The 15,251-nt window shown below is 34.6% G+C and overlaps 1 pseudogene; it reads right to left on the bottom strand.

The window, feature by feature from the left end:
* The window catches only part of LOC121329004, a 40,021-nt pseudogene that overhangs the window by 5,087 nt on the left and 19,683 nt on the right, over nt 1-15,251 (bottom strand).

Raw genomic sequence — 15,251 nt, 5'->3', positions numbered from 1 at the left:
AATTCCTCGCAGTGTTGAATAGAAAGACATTTCTGTATCCTATGTCGGCCATATCACAGGTACAGATTTTTAAACAGAAAATTACTGGTTAAAAAAAAAAAAAAAAGTGTTTTGTAAAGCTTTAACAGAGACTGCTTAATGACGGATTTAATTAAATTTGGTTTTACAGATGTAATTTTTGGTTTAATTCCAAACACTTCTGCTCAGCTCTTTTGTGAAAATATAATACCTTATTTTTTCTGGCATTACCATTTCTTGTTTACTTGACATCTGGTATCAGTTGACTAAAACAGTGATAAGAAACACGCCAAAATATTCTGCAGTAACGTTTTTGGCAGTGCAGTACTATTCTGTACTATGTACTACTACTGTACTCCTATTCAGTACTATCTTCCTATTTAACTGATGGAAACTGTCTTGCACGGCACAACATGATGATCTACGCCACTGGTGGGGAATGCAGATTTGAAAAATATGATATGCAAATTTCTGTTCTTAAAAATAGTATATTTTTACACAGAAGCCTGGTGTGATTTTTTTCAGGAGATGGTAAACATTTCATAAAAGACTGCAAAATATAATTTTACATCACCTTGATAGATTGTCTTCGCCTGTGTGTAACTGACAGGAGTGTTTTTTTTTTTATGGATTTGTGTGTGTAGGCTCGAAGTACAATATGTGATAAACTGACTTTTAACCCTCATAGGAGGCAGCTTAATGCAAATATTCACAGCAGAGAATAGATATACTATCTATCTTTATTGAGTGTGATGTTGATGTAGTCCTCCAATTGTTTATCACCAGTAGTACCCAATAATATTTCTTCAAATCTCCAATCTGCTTTGCATTTCAATGTCTTGTTAAATTATCCGATACATTTTTATGGCAATAGAATACAATTAGATTGACAAAGATTGTCAAGTGGATTTACACTTTCTTTCTAAATATAGTATATGCATACACAGTATACAATGTACGATTAGCATGTGCAATTCTGATTTAGTTAAGGAGATACTATTGTAGATTTACTAACATCCAAAATGCAAAGGGCCAACATAACAGTTTCCATATTTAACAATAAAACACATCCTTCACAGTATACACATGCAGTAATAAATCAAAGCATCTTGGATCCATGCAAACTCTCCAAGCTGAATATAACTGGATTCAACAGATAACTTTAGCCTTGAAAGAAACCAAGTTTTTAAAATAAGCAAGATGTATTATTCATATATTTAATGTATTTTCAGGCAATAATTGAAATCTCTCCAATTCACCTCTAGTACAATGGCTAGGCAGCATGCAGATTTCCCTTCATTAATAGCTGGCCTCTGTGTGCTGCTACACAGCAGTATCCATGCCAGCCTAATTTATCATGAATAAAGAGGTGAGATTGCATTTGATCAGACAACAATACAGCATTTAAATGGGCAACTACTTTTTCTAACCTATGGGCATTAAAATCAAAGATCACTTCTTGATAGACTTCAATTGAAAGGTGTTTCCAGCACAATTCACAATGCCTACATTTTTTTTTTTTAAATCTATTTAAAAAAAAACAAAGGCACATCAATAACCTACATAATTAATCTAATTGGGTTTTTGTCCATCAGGTAATACTGAAGAAGCTGGATGTAACTCATAGCATACACATTGGTACTCCAGAGGGATGCAATATTTGAAATTGATTACATATTTTATTTAATGAAACCTGTCCTTAACTTAACTCTTAACTTAGAGTTTGAGGCTGGTGATGAATAAAAATCAGGTACCTGACAACAAATACTAAAGTCCATAATAAGTCCATAAATAAAGAGGGTAAGAGTCCTATTGTATCTTAGTTTCAGACTTTCTAGATTGTAGTTAAAGGATAATCAGCTTAAAAGAAAACTTTATTACTAGTGCTGGGGCAAACACTGGGTTTTCATGTTCGGATAGTCGCTATAGTGTTCGTTTGTTTTCAAAAAGTAATACAAGCCATTGTATTGCTCAGAACACAGGCATAGCCAGCATAGCAGCAGGGGCAGGGGGGCTGGTCCCTGTGTGTGTGCCTTTATTTTACAGCAAGATGTTACAATATGTAACACAATGTAGAAAAATATCCCAGGAGTAAGGAATATGTTGTGCAGGCCTTACTTTACCACAGTGAATTTACTACAAAACAAAGGATACCAAATAGCAGTTCAAGTTAAACGTTGTTTTGTTGATTCCCGAAATAAATAGTACATCAAGTTGACACCACATTTGATTTGATTTTTTTTCATCCCGTTTCTTCACAGTAAACAGTGGTCATCGACACGTTTTCATAACATGAGGTTTACTTGTGCCTTTTTGTAGCTGAACAAGCAAACGAAAACTGAAATTGAACTTTAAACACTTCAAACAAAACAAAACATGGAAATAGTGTTTATTACATTCCACAGAACAGAAAGTCGGAACAAAAAATTAACAGATAAAATCTATCTAAAAATCAGTACAACACATTCCCAGCAAGTTGGGCACTGTTTAAGCAAAGCATTTCAGAAGGACATGCTTTTGTTTTTTCTGTCCCATGAGATTCTGGCTCGTTCAAAAGCAGCACAACATTTTTTTTGACCCAGATGGCCTTCCATAGAGAAGGACTTTAAAATAATAATAATAATAATAATAATAATAATAAATAATAATAATAATAATAATAATAATAATAATAATAATAATAATAAAGCAAACTTGAATAAGATGAATGCAGTAATTTTATCAATGAAATATGCAATTAAAACCAAGACTAACATTTTTTTTAATCACTTGACAGCCCTAATATATATTTTATATATTAACTGTAACTGCAGTGTTTCATTTCCTTTGCCAGATTCCACTGACTTGCGAGGCATGACATGGCGACACTAGGGCAGGAAGCTGATAATGTAGTACATGACTCCTGGAGACTGCCAGGATCAACTCAAAGCGTTCCATCTATCAGTGTTGTGACTTGAAAAGACCGATGTCCCATAGGGAAGTTATTTAGCTAACATTTCAAAAGCATGCTGTTTCTAGGGTCCTGAAGAACCTCCCATTACATAATGAGACAAACATATCTGAACGTTTGTACAAAACTCTCATCAACATCCCCAAAACAGAAGGATTTGCTTCAATACTGGAAAGAAAACAATTTAGTTCACATCTATATTCCATAAAGGGCTTCTGGCTGTGTAGTAAATCTTCCTCATGGCATGCCAACAACGAAAGAATAAGATTTGGTTTTTGAAGACAGATACAACCAAGAATACAAAATAACCGCAGACAAATCCTGACTTCAGTTTTCAATCTTTTCTCCTTTTAATTAACACACCAAATACATTGCCTCATTCTCTTTCGCTGTGCCCCTTATTTTACTCACTTAAACAAAAACAATTGAAAACCTATGAATGCATTTACTCACAATACACATAATATACCATACACATGTTTAAATATATATATATATATATATATATATATACATATATTATATATATATATATATATTATATATATAATATATATATATATCTGCTGCTATGGCAAGCAATTGTTTTTGTATTGCTGAATAATTTTGATGTATTCTAGGCCTCTTCAAAAGATCAAAGCATTAGTACTATTTTTTTTTTTTTTTTTTGCAAATAAAAGCATTAGTATTTTGGAGAATGGATTTGTATGACACGTAGGCTACAGTAATCACACCTAACATTGTATGGCACCTGTCAGCTATCCATAATTATAGATATCTTAATCTCACAATGCAAGGCCCTTAAATTGACAGATTTGTATATTGACTTTATTCTGCTTTCCTGGATATCAATGTTCACAAAGCCCAGAATTTTCAAGAACCTGCAACAGTATTTCAAGTACTGTGTACAACAAGACAATCAAATTTAAATCCACCACACCGCAAAAAACTAAATGAGTGTTTTTTCCATTGACAGATCTTATCTGCATTGTTTTTTGTGCTCTTCAGTTTCAAGTCTCAATGCCTTACTTTGAAGTGCAAAGACACAGGCACATTTTGTGATAGGAATAAAACAATTGTTAGAGCTATGAAAAAAAGGAAAAAAAGAAATAAAGAAACAATCTGCCAGAGACAGCAATGTCATTCTTGCTAGTTTTCTTAAAATTAGTTTATCCATTTCTTGAAAATCTGCTTTTGCACATGCTTTTTCTATTTCCAATCCAGCTCACTGCATTTTGTGAGAGTATGAGTAATTGCATTATAAATTCTCTTTCACACCTCTTTTTCTACTGAGCAAACCATCTGCAAAACTATATATATATATATATATATATATATATATATATATATATATATATATATATATATATATATATAAAATCAGTGATTGGAAATCCTGGCCTGTGATTGGTTAAAACCTCATCATAGCAGGAAAAATGCCCTCACATCCTTACACCACCAGTCAGCAGTCTCCATGTGACTGGTTCACATCAATGTCAGTCCTGCCTCTTTTTCAAAGGAGTGCCTTTCTCCCCAGCACGCTTCACAAGAGAAAATAGCTAAACACCAATTCTGCGAGTCAAACAGAAAATGAATTACAAAACATACTACAAAAGAAAGATGCTCCAAACACTAAAATGGTGATTAAAACTTCACATGTCACTGTTTTCTGACTTTCTGAAATGCAACTCAACGAAAACAAATATGACAAGCAGGACATAAACTGGATCATGCAGCAGTCAGCAAACCTGACTGAGACGAAGAAAAACTTTGCTAACTATGCGGTATGAACTTCAAAAACACTGTCATTATTTAAACCAAAATATGTTAATATTTATTTATGTATGTGGTATCAGCTAAATTTAAAGAAAATATATAAAAGGAGTACTGTGGCAGAGCAAAGCTCTGCCCTTTTAAATTGGCAGGGATGGGGTTAACTTCCCCTGCCTGCCTGGGTTTATTATGTTCAGGTGGCTGGGGTTGATTAGTTGATTAGGTTGATTAACGATCAATCAGCGCCCAGCCACCTGATATAAAAGGAGGCCTCAGCTTCTCATTTGGGAGAAGGGAGCTGAGGAAGCAGGTTGGTGTTTGTTTTGTGGTTTTTGAATTTTCTAAATCCAGTGAAGGCATTGCCCAGCCTGGAAACTTTATTTTTGTGAGTTTTGTTTTTGCTTTATTTGTGTTTGAGTATTTGTTATTTTGCCCGTGTGCACTTTATTTTTTGTTTATTTATAATAAAATTGTTATTTTTTTGAACTGCAGACTGTCTCTGGGCCTCTATCCACTCGCCAGCCTGCCACAAGTACTTATTATCCAACCTTGCCTCACTTATTTTCTTGACTGATTAATATATTAAACATGTACTGCAGACTCAGCCATAGTGGAAAGTTAAGTACCCCTCGGGAAGATGCTTCGGGCAATACAGCCCCGTCTGTAACAACAGCCTTCCATCAGGTCAATAATTGTATATTATAGCCCTCGTCTCCAGTCAGTGTGTGTGTGTGTGTGTGTGTGTCTTATATATATATATATATATATATATATATATATATATATATAAAATGCAAGTTTCACACTCCATCAGGTTCCTCAAACACAATTGCCTATTGGCACCACCTGCTGGGAGGGTCAGTAACAAATAACTGCAGTATTCACTCAGTTAATCAGCGCAAGATACAAAGAGTGGAAACTGAGTGGAAACTGTCTTCAAAACCAAGAAAATAACACAATGCATTAATGGTTGCGTGTGTTCAGTGCTCTGTGGAGCATTTTGTTATCTGTCGCCCAAGACAGTGTTTTGCAGGTAAAACAGCCGTTAACAGGTGAGTACAGTTTGATTTAAGATATAAGATGATGCTCGTAAACAGATTTGTCAGTTACATATAGTGCTATATTAACATCCCTGATTGTATAATGTTGATTGTGATATATAATGTGCATGTGGGTGTGAAAGAGAGAAATGTTATCGTGTTCAAATCTTTGTTTTAGTGACTCCACCCACCCCCAATTTGTGGTTACTGTATGCGCGTAGCTTTAAATAAAGTACTCTGCCAAAATCTGTCCTTCTTAAAACTCTCTCTCTCTCTCTCTCTCTCTCTCTCTAAAATATATAAATATATATAAAATATAAAAATCTGTCCTTCTTAAAACTCTCTCTCTCTCTCTCTCTAAAATATATAAATATATATAAAATATAAAAATCTACAGAATTGTAGTTTTTTATATTAACACCCCACAAGTCTCAGAATCCACTAGCCTGTTACTGCATAACACTCAGAGATCGTTATGTTTTGTGAGCTTCTTTAAAAGTAAGTGTATGAAATAGAGCTTGAGGGACTTGCTTCCTGAAACACAATTATGTACATGTACATAATCCATACTGCAGTTTTATTTACCACAAAGAAAAAAAAAAGAAAAATTATTTTTAAAAGATACATGATTAATGGTCCATCACTTGTTCAAAGTCAAACTGGGCACTGGTATCCACTATTGCATGGTATAAAATCCTTTTCAGCAGTAATAACCTAATGGTAAGCAAGCGGAAGGGAGAGGGAGGTGGCAGGGCAGGGTCAGTGGTTTCATGTATAAGATAAATCATGCTGTGACCAAATCAGTAAAAGTGACCTGTGTTAACACCCACGGTGATTTTACTCTTCTCTGATCAGCAGGGCACCTGGATACATGAATATGTGAAATTGACCTTGCAGCCACAGTGCAAAGCTGACACCCTTCTCAATGCAGATTGCACAGTGCTTCAGGCTATTCTGAGCTTTCCTCTTGACGAGATGCACAATAATACTGTCGACATGGATTATTCAAGAAGAGCATCCCTGCCCGATTGTTCTTTTCAATCACGCAGAACACAGTCAGCTGTGAATCAGTCTCCTTATTTTGACTTGGCATTTTAATGTTTAAGATTATTTGAGGCTTGCCCTGATAGATATCCAACAGTTGACATATGTTGTATCAGTTCAATATCTCTATGTCTTCTTAATACATTAAAACTATGCAAACTAACAAGAAACTACTCAGAAAAAGATAGAACATCTTCCTGCAAGTAACTTGTGTCTTGACAGTTTGAGAATGTTATTCCACTCAGTATAATCTCCCTTTGCACTTGCTTCAAAGCTGAAATAACTGTATTTACTTTACTGAAATAACTATTTAGTTTACTGTTTTTGAGAGGATACTGATTCTTACTTCTACTAGCATAACAGCTTTCAATTGGGTATCTTGTTCTGTGTAATTACATGTAGAGAGAATACTGCACGGGTGGTGGTAGATTAAGGAGCTGTATCTAACCCTTAACCCTAATGCTCAGTGAAGCACTTGAAAGGAAGCCATAAAGCTTATGGGGGGTGGGTGTCCTCCCAGAAGATTTGGAGATACACTATCTAAGCAGTGCTGACTAACCTTGCTGTCTGCACATGAATAATAATAAGGCAGTGCAAATCCATCTACTGGCAATATATCTCAATTAAAGAATAGCTGGAAGGTCTAACCAGTCTGATGTCTTATGAGCTATGTATGTCCAGTACAAGGTGAACAGATATTCAATCAGGGGCAGAAAAAAAGAAAAGAAAAAGTTATTTATATACATATTAACAGATGTCAGGACTGAAATACAGCACAAACAATATGTGAAGGAGAGTAATTCCTATCCAGCCAGCATCTGTGCTACCAAACAGACCAGTGAGGTGGGACTGGAGGTAGTTTGGCACAATCTCTCTCTTCTGGGTAGTTATCGTTATGGCATGTGTATGACAGGATAAAGAGCAGCTGAGAAAGACTCAGGAGAGGAAGTTGAGCAAAAAAGGAGAGTTGGCTATTTTATGAGTAACAGCAGATCTTTGGGGTAAGTTCAGCATGCATCACATGATTAACTTATTCTGCTTTTAAGGATTTAGAACTTTCAATTGCTGTGGAAACCCTAAGTTTGTACTTGCTTGAGGGTCATGCAGTAATATGTGCTTTGGTATCATTACAATGTGAAAACACTACTTGAATAACTCATTGCTGTGAGAAAATTATTAGTTTTGGTTCTGTACCTAACAAACCAAGCATGAACAAGTTTATGACTGCTGAAACTTTGTTGGTGTACAGTAAGTAATGCAAGTGCAAAAGTACCTGGTAAAGACCCACATGTTCTTGTACATGCTTGTTTGGTGCCACATCTCTGAAACTGACCTTAAAAAATGGTCAAACAAATTCCATCAACACATTTAGGACTTCATTTTGCGGTGAAGGCCTATATTATGTTAACAACAACAACTTAAATAAAAATAAAATACACTGCCTTTTTTGTTCAATGAAACAACAAAACAATTAAAGGCTACTGCAATACCCTTGTATCCAAATGGTACACCTTAGTAACTACAGCATCCACACCTATCACCACCAGTGATCAGAGAATGCATGAGAGATAAACATAACAGCCACAACATAACAGGAATCTAAGAGTTGTTTTAAGCATATTGTATTTCATTTAACAGCACATCTTCATTTTAGGAACAAGCGTTGATATTTTCTGTTACCAATGCTTCCTGACATTAAAAGGTAGCTATTTACTATGTCTGCTTCCTGTAGAATGAATGGTGGCAACTGTTTATGAAACTAGAAGTTTACACGCTGATTACTATCTTTCTCATCTCAAGACTGCTGCTAAGGTATATTGTTTTTCATGTTGATGGGTGTTATTCTTAAAACTAAAAAAAACAACAGTCACTGTATGATGATACATCAACTTTGTTAACACATTTTAGCTGGCCAAACCTAGAACTAAAGTCACTGATGGATATTCTGGAAAAGCAGAACCTATACTCATATAAAACATTGTTATTAATCAAGTCACACTGTTTCGCAATTCTGTTTTATTCATTTAGAATCAGATATAAACCTGTAGCAATTACTTACACAACAAGGCCATGAATAACTTTGACTTGGTACCACCAACTACTTTAAAATCTCCACACATAGGACCTCAAAAAGTATAAATCTGCTTTGGTTAATTAGATACACATCAGTTGCCTTTTACCACCTTTGCATTAAGAATAAAATCAATCCCCAATATATCTATGTAACAAATTAATGCACTTACTCACCACACGTGATTTCCATCTCCATCTCCAGTTTTCTGATACAATGTATCCGTCACAGCTTGCGTTTTTTTTTTTTTTTTTAATCTCTCCTATGCCAAATCAGTCTGTATTTATTGTACAGTTATGCAGCGCTTCCTCCGGTTTCACCTGTCAAAAATGAAGCCAAAACAAAGCGAACGAGACAAGCTAGGGTAACGTAACAGTTAATCATTAAACAATTTTAGATACTGTGATTTTTTTTTATCTGTGATCTTTAGTTGTTTTTGTGCATTTTTTCATTTGCAAGTGAATTGTGATGTTAGGGCCTTATCAAGCACATATTCTGCAATTTTGAATACTGACTTTGGTAACTGTTTTAATTCTGGAAACTGTGTTGTTGTTTATTTTTTTTAAATCTTTTGGTTTTACTAAACTGAATTGCCTTTTACGTTTAACACAGTCCTGTGCATGGATAACATTTAGATTCACTGTTAGATCTTATGGGAAAATTTTACATATCACTACGTACCGGATTTAAAAGTATGCACTGTATTAGTTAATGTATCGTCTCTAGTTTTGGCAAGTGATATTTTCAGAATCATATTGTTCTGAATTAAAATACTACTTCTGTTTAATATAGTACTGTACCAACAAAACCAATACAGTACATCTAAACGGAAGCCAACTTATTTTAAAACACAGTCCTTTCAGATATGTATTTTTGATATTGTCCATTTTTCAGGGAACACAAAAAAGATACAAGGGTTGGAACGGGCCAAAATGAAATAATCAGATATGCGTCACATGCGGTTATCTGTCACTGAAGTCAACATTTTATATGGTCGTATATGTGAGTGCTGACTGTATTTTAAGAAGCATGCTTTGATGCATGTATCTTTAGAACATACATATTTATAACATGTATAGTACTGAAACACCAATGGGCTAACAGGAACATGAGCTGGGTACTGACACAATAAAATGGACACCGCTGGATGCTTACCATACTTACTAGTTTGATTTTTGCAGGCAGTTCAATGCATCAATCTGGCCAAGGTTTAATTGTGTTATCTTAGCAAGGTTTTCCTGTTACATTTCCTTGCCTTCAGGGAAACCAATCTTCTCAAAAAGTACAATGAAATACCTCATGGTGACAGATATCATTTGATTTAAAAAAAAAAAAAAAAAGGCTTTAGGTATGGTCCACACACAGCACAGCACAATGCTTCAGCTTAATGAATGCACTGGTTTGATTCGCAACAGCTTTTATTCACCACCTTAGGTTGTTCCTGGCAATTAGTCTAGAGGGTTCAGCTGATTTGTTAACATGGCAAGTGAAGCTCAATCATGTAATTCACTCTCTGTACACATTGAAGTGTTACTGCAGTACAGAAAAGGTAGCACAATAGAAACAGAATGATGCAATGCTTTTGCAAATGTCTATCTGCCACTTCTCCCTACTTTTATGAGTGGAACTATGGCTGTTTTTCAATTACTCTGAAGTATTTATTGTGTTGTAAATTAGTGAAGGTATTCTTGGCATACAAGAACTCTGAACCAGCATAAATGCCTCTAGGACACGGTGGTAGATCATTAGATAAGGTACAGTATATCTTTTCTGACATGAATGCCTATTATGTCAAATGGTAAGAAAGAGATATCAGAGAATGTATATTAAAGACTACAACTAACGTTATTGTTGCATCAATCAAAAATAGCTTATTAATTATTAAATTTGTCAAATAATCTATCAGTTATAATGGCAGAAGATTAAAAGATAATCAGTTTAATTTATGTTAAAATTGCATTAAATTGCATTTTTTTAAAACAAATTATTTACAATACTTAAATAATTAATCAGGTCTATTCATTGAATCTCAGGCAAAACTTCCTTTAGACAAAATAGTCCTATGGGGCTGTAAAAAACAATGACTGTAATTAGAGTCTGAGTCAGGTGTACGAAGCAGAAAGTAAGAGTTGCAACTCAGTATGAGTTTGTTCAATTAAAGGAGAGAAACACACTTCTTATCTCATTCAGTGCAGGGTGAAGATCTCAGAACACGATTATCCTGCCATGATAATGCCATGACTATTAGTCTATATTTGTGTTGTTTGAGATTCAATGCTACATGAATAAAGGCTAACAGTTAAAGCATTTTTTTCTTTTTTCTCTAAACAATGGGGGGGTGCACATGATGTCACACTGAATCGTCTTCTTAACAGCAGCAATTACTTCAAGCAGCAGGAAGCTCGCACAGGCGATGAAGTCGAGTAATAATCAAATCAGTCACTGGTAGTGAAGGTAGTGGTACTGAAGTTTTAGTCAGTCATTTCAGTATTTTAAAATAATTTAATAAAATAATCATGTGCCAGCAAATATGCAGTGAACTGGTTAAGATTAACTGCTTTCCCTATATAGCTGCCTGGATCTCTTTCAACAGGTAACAGTATACAGTAACTGAAATGAGCCTCTGTTTTCATTTGTGACTCACCCAACACCACATGCGGTAAAATGCTTTTTGCCTGCGCTTTCGGGTTTGCACTACTGAATAAAAAAAGAAAATATACGCCTGTTGTTGGAATATAAAAAAAAGTAAATAAAATGGACAATCCTTTACTAACAGTAAACAACTCATGTAAGATACATTTAAAAAACAAATCTACGCCCGTGTCTATATCTTCACTACAATACTGTAAATACACTTACCGAAGACATACCCAGAAGGTAAATAAAATCTTTGCACCGAGATTTACATTGCAATGCTAGCTGTATGGGCTCATGCAAAATCGATTTCACAACGCCGTTTTAGGTTTTATAAATGTTTTAAGATTTATTATCTCTATACCGTGTCAGATGCAGTACTAAATTATAAGCCAGGGCAGTCAAGTAGTAGACTGCAGGGCTCAAGTGAAAGCTGTAAATTATACACAATGTTCAACTAACTGTTTTAGACTGCATCAGCTTGCACTGCTGAGTGAGAAATGCAGAGATCTGCATAAGTGCTTTTAAGATTGTTGATTGCCAAGAACAGGTCGTATTGCTCTTTCACATAAAATAAAGATCATGTTTAATTAATAAATGCATTATTAATGCCACATTTCTTTCAAGGCAAAAGTGCAGTATTTTACTGTGACTGTCAGATCTAGAGCTGTTTATTTCAAATTAAAATGTTTAAATGTAAGATCCTATTTTATTATGAAATAACTATTTTAATCTACTACTGTAATCATACTTATAAGCAATCAAATGCAACACAGTGCACTACCCATATTCACAAAAAAACTAAAGTATCTCTAGTGCACTACACTTTTACATGGGCAATTCCAACAACAGATAGAAAATGCATAATATATTGTGGGACTAATAATAAGACATGTCTTATTTATGTTTACTTTTACACAAAATGTTGTTTTATTTAAAACATACATGACTCCTAAATTGACTTTATAGTCATTTTGTTACTGTACAAATATTTAAATGTATGGCTATGCCATGATATACATTGTTTTATAAATTAGGGCTTTCATATAACAGAAGTTGGTGTATAAAGATAAACAAAAAAAAAAAGCCATACACATTGTATACACTGTATTCACAACTGCATATACAGCTGGCAGCACGTGGAGCTTCAGCAATCTCACTTAGCAGAAGGGCCCACTGAAGAGATGAAATATTAAGAAGACCTCTGGGTTAAAGATGCAGTTTTCCATCTGGCTTGCCTGCATATTAAAAGCCAAGTGTAAACAAGGTCTGCCGTGCTCACTCCAGGTTCCTCTTCAGTGTAGCACTTATGTTTATTAGAATATCTTAAGGGTGTTTTGAACTGTTTATCATGTGTGTTGATAAGCTCTAAATGCCTAATTAAGTAGTGAAATCCAGAACACAACATTATTAATAGGTTAAGGAATGTATCCCATTCATGCATGTCACGTTTACTCGCTTTGCTTCAAACACATGAGCAGACGCCATAACGAAAGGTGGAAACACACTAAACAGCCATAATTAAAGGGATATGTTACGCAGAACGAGCGTGAACCTGTTCTTGATTTTATACAATAAAACAGGCTTTTAGAGCAGGAAGGGATGCTGGTACGGTACTTAGTAAGAAAATCAGTATTTTAGAGATACAAAACTGCTTTTTACCCGACCCTACCCAGGTCGCTTTTTACTAACCGGGTATCGATTTATTAATTTGAGAATTTAATGATAAAGTAGAAAATATGACAATACAGATGTAAGTGCAGGTCTCTGGCTGACACAATAAAGACAAGCTTTTGCATTAAGCTTTTTCTTAACTGACATAATATCAATATTTTACAGAAAACAATAACACACAGAGAGCGGCAAGTACACCTCAATAATAATAACTGTAATGACTATTCTTCTCAGGAACTAAATAGGAAAGAAAACAACATAACAGTGATAACTCTGTGAACCATTAATAATAACCGTGTGGCTTTCAATACAGAAGGCTTTATCTATAGTTATTACGCAGATATAGTTTCCTACCAAAAAGATACAATAAGCAGCCTTTATTGATAAATAAATAAGCAACTAAATACAATTAAAATAAAACAATACAGAGCACATTAAGTAAGTGTGCTTCCTTTATTTATTGGTAAATAAATTCTACATGCTTTGCTTGGATGCCATTGTTATGTATTCACAAGACAGAATGGAGTGATCAGGAACGGCACTTTATTGTTACAACCAAACAGACGCACATGTCACACTAACTCTTTTGCGACTTCCTTCAAAACCCAGCTGGCTCAATTTATGGTAGCTATTGAGACAGTCCATAACGTAATAGCGTTTCTGTACAGGTTTTAGAATTGAACATAACAGACAACCACAAAAACAACCACAACGGAATATGGCCAATATATGTTGCAAAGAATTCCGCAGCATAACTGTATTTAAATGATTATTATTATTATTATTATTATTATTATTATTATTATTATTATTATTATTATTATTATTATTATTATTTCAATGTTTCCAGTACTGAAAAAGGTTACACAAGTCTACAGATCCCAAGGGATTAAATGTATGTGTACTGTATAGTACTTAAATGTGTATTAAGCTCTTAAAACATTAATATATGTGATTTTTTGTTTTTTTTTATCATTACCCGAAAAAGATCCAGGTACCCTGGTATTTTTCTTGGTGGGTACCCGGTTCCGGATTTTCTACCCATGCCGACCTCTAATACTAATACACTTTGGAGCTAGTCTGTGCAGTAGCACAATATGTTCTACTGATTAGTAACTGAATTGTCAAGATGTATCCATCTATGACGATGTGGCATTCTCAATGTTGTTTCACTGCATCCTCCTCAGCTCCTGTTCATTCTACATAGATTAGTCAGTCAGTGTTATAAATGGTTTATGACTTACTTGGCCTTTTGAATCCAGACACAATAGTCTGAAATGTAAAGATCATTGAGGATGTAGGCAGGGTCATTCTCTCGGAAAATCTTGTGAATAGCCAACAAGCACTTCAGGACGCAGGCTTTTCCTGGATAAAAAGAAAATATATCACTTAACAAAAATGGTTGTAGTGCCAACATAGCAGGAAATTAGTATATCAGCTAACTGTATTAGCAGGTTCACTGCCCACATGAGTTTATGCAATATACTAAAAAAAAAAAAAACAACAATAAAACCCCCCCATAAAATTTATACTTTAACTAATGCAAGGATGGTTATTTGGTTACGGTACGATATTGCTGACAATCCCGCTTTAAAGGTTATTACATCTATTTCAACATACTTATTCATTGAGAACTGCAGCAGATTAGACATTTTCACAGCGTTAACTGTCACATTAAAAGCTGACACCCAATAGGCATGTAACAAACAAGTTTATTCTATGGACAGTGCTGGAAAAGCTTGCACAAAATATTATACAAAGTAGGGGTCACTTGCTTTCGTTCCAAGTTTTACCAGACTAATGCAGACACATACCTAGTGACCTCACTCAACGAATCACACATTTTTAAATCTTGTTCAGGAAACAAAGGTAAATAAAAGTGGTGCAGCAGCACATTCAAATGTTTAGTGTATCAGTAACTTGTCAAGTGCAGGTACATGTTCTAACACATGCTCAGGTATCAGTTTAGCTTTGTTCAAGGTCCTTTGATCCAGCAGCCACAGATAGCAGGATCAGATCACATTAGATCCTTATCACAAGGTTGACT

Source organism: Polyodon spathula, chromosome 16 (assembly GCF_017654505.1).
Source record: "Polyodon spathula isolate WHYD16114869_AA chromosome 16, ASM1765450v1, whole genome shotgun sequence".
NCBI classification, from domain to species: Eukaryota; Metazoa; Chordata; class Actinopteri; order Acipenseriformes; family Polyodontidae; genus Polyodon; species Polyodon spathula.
Note: the sequence above shows the minus strand (reverse complement) of the source record. Positions and strands in the feature narration are given on the sequence as shown.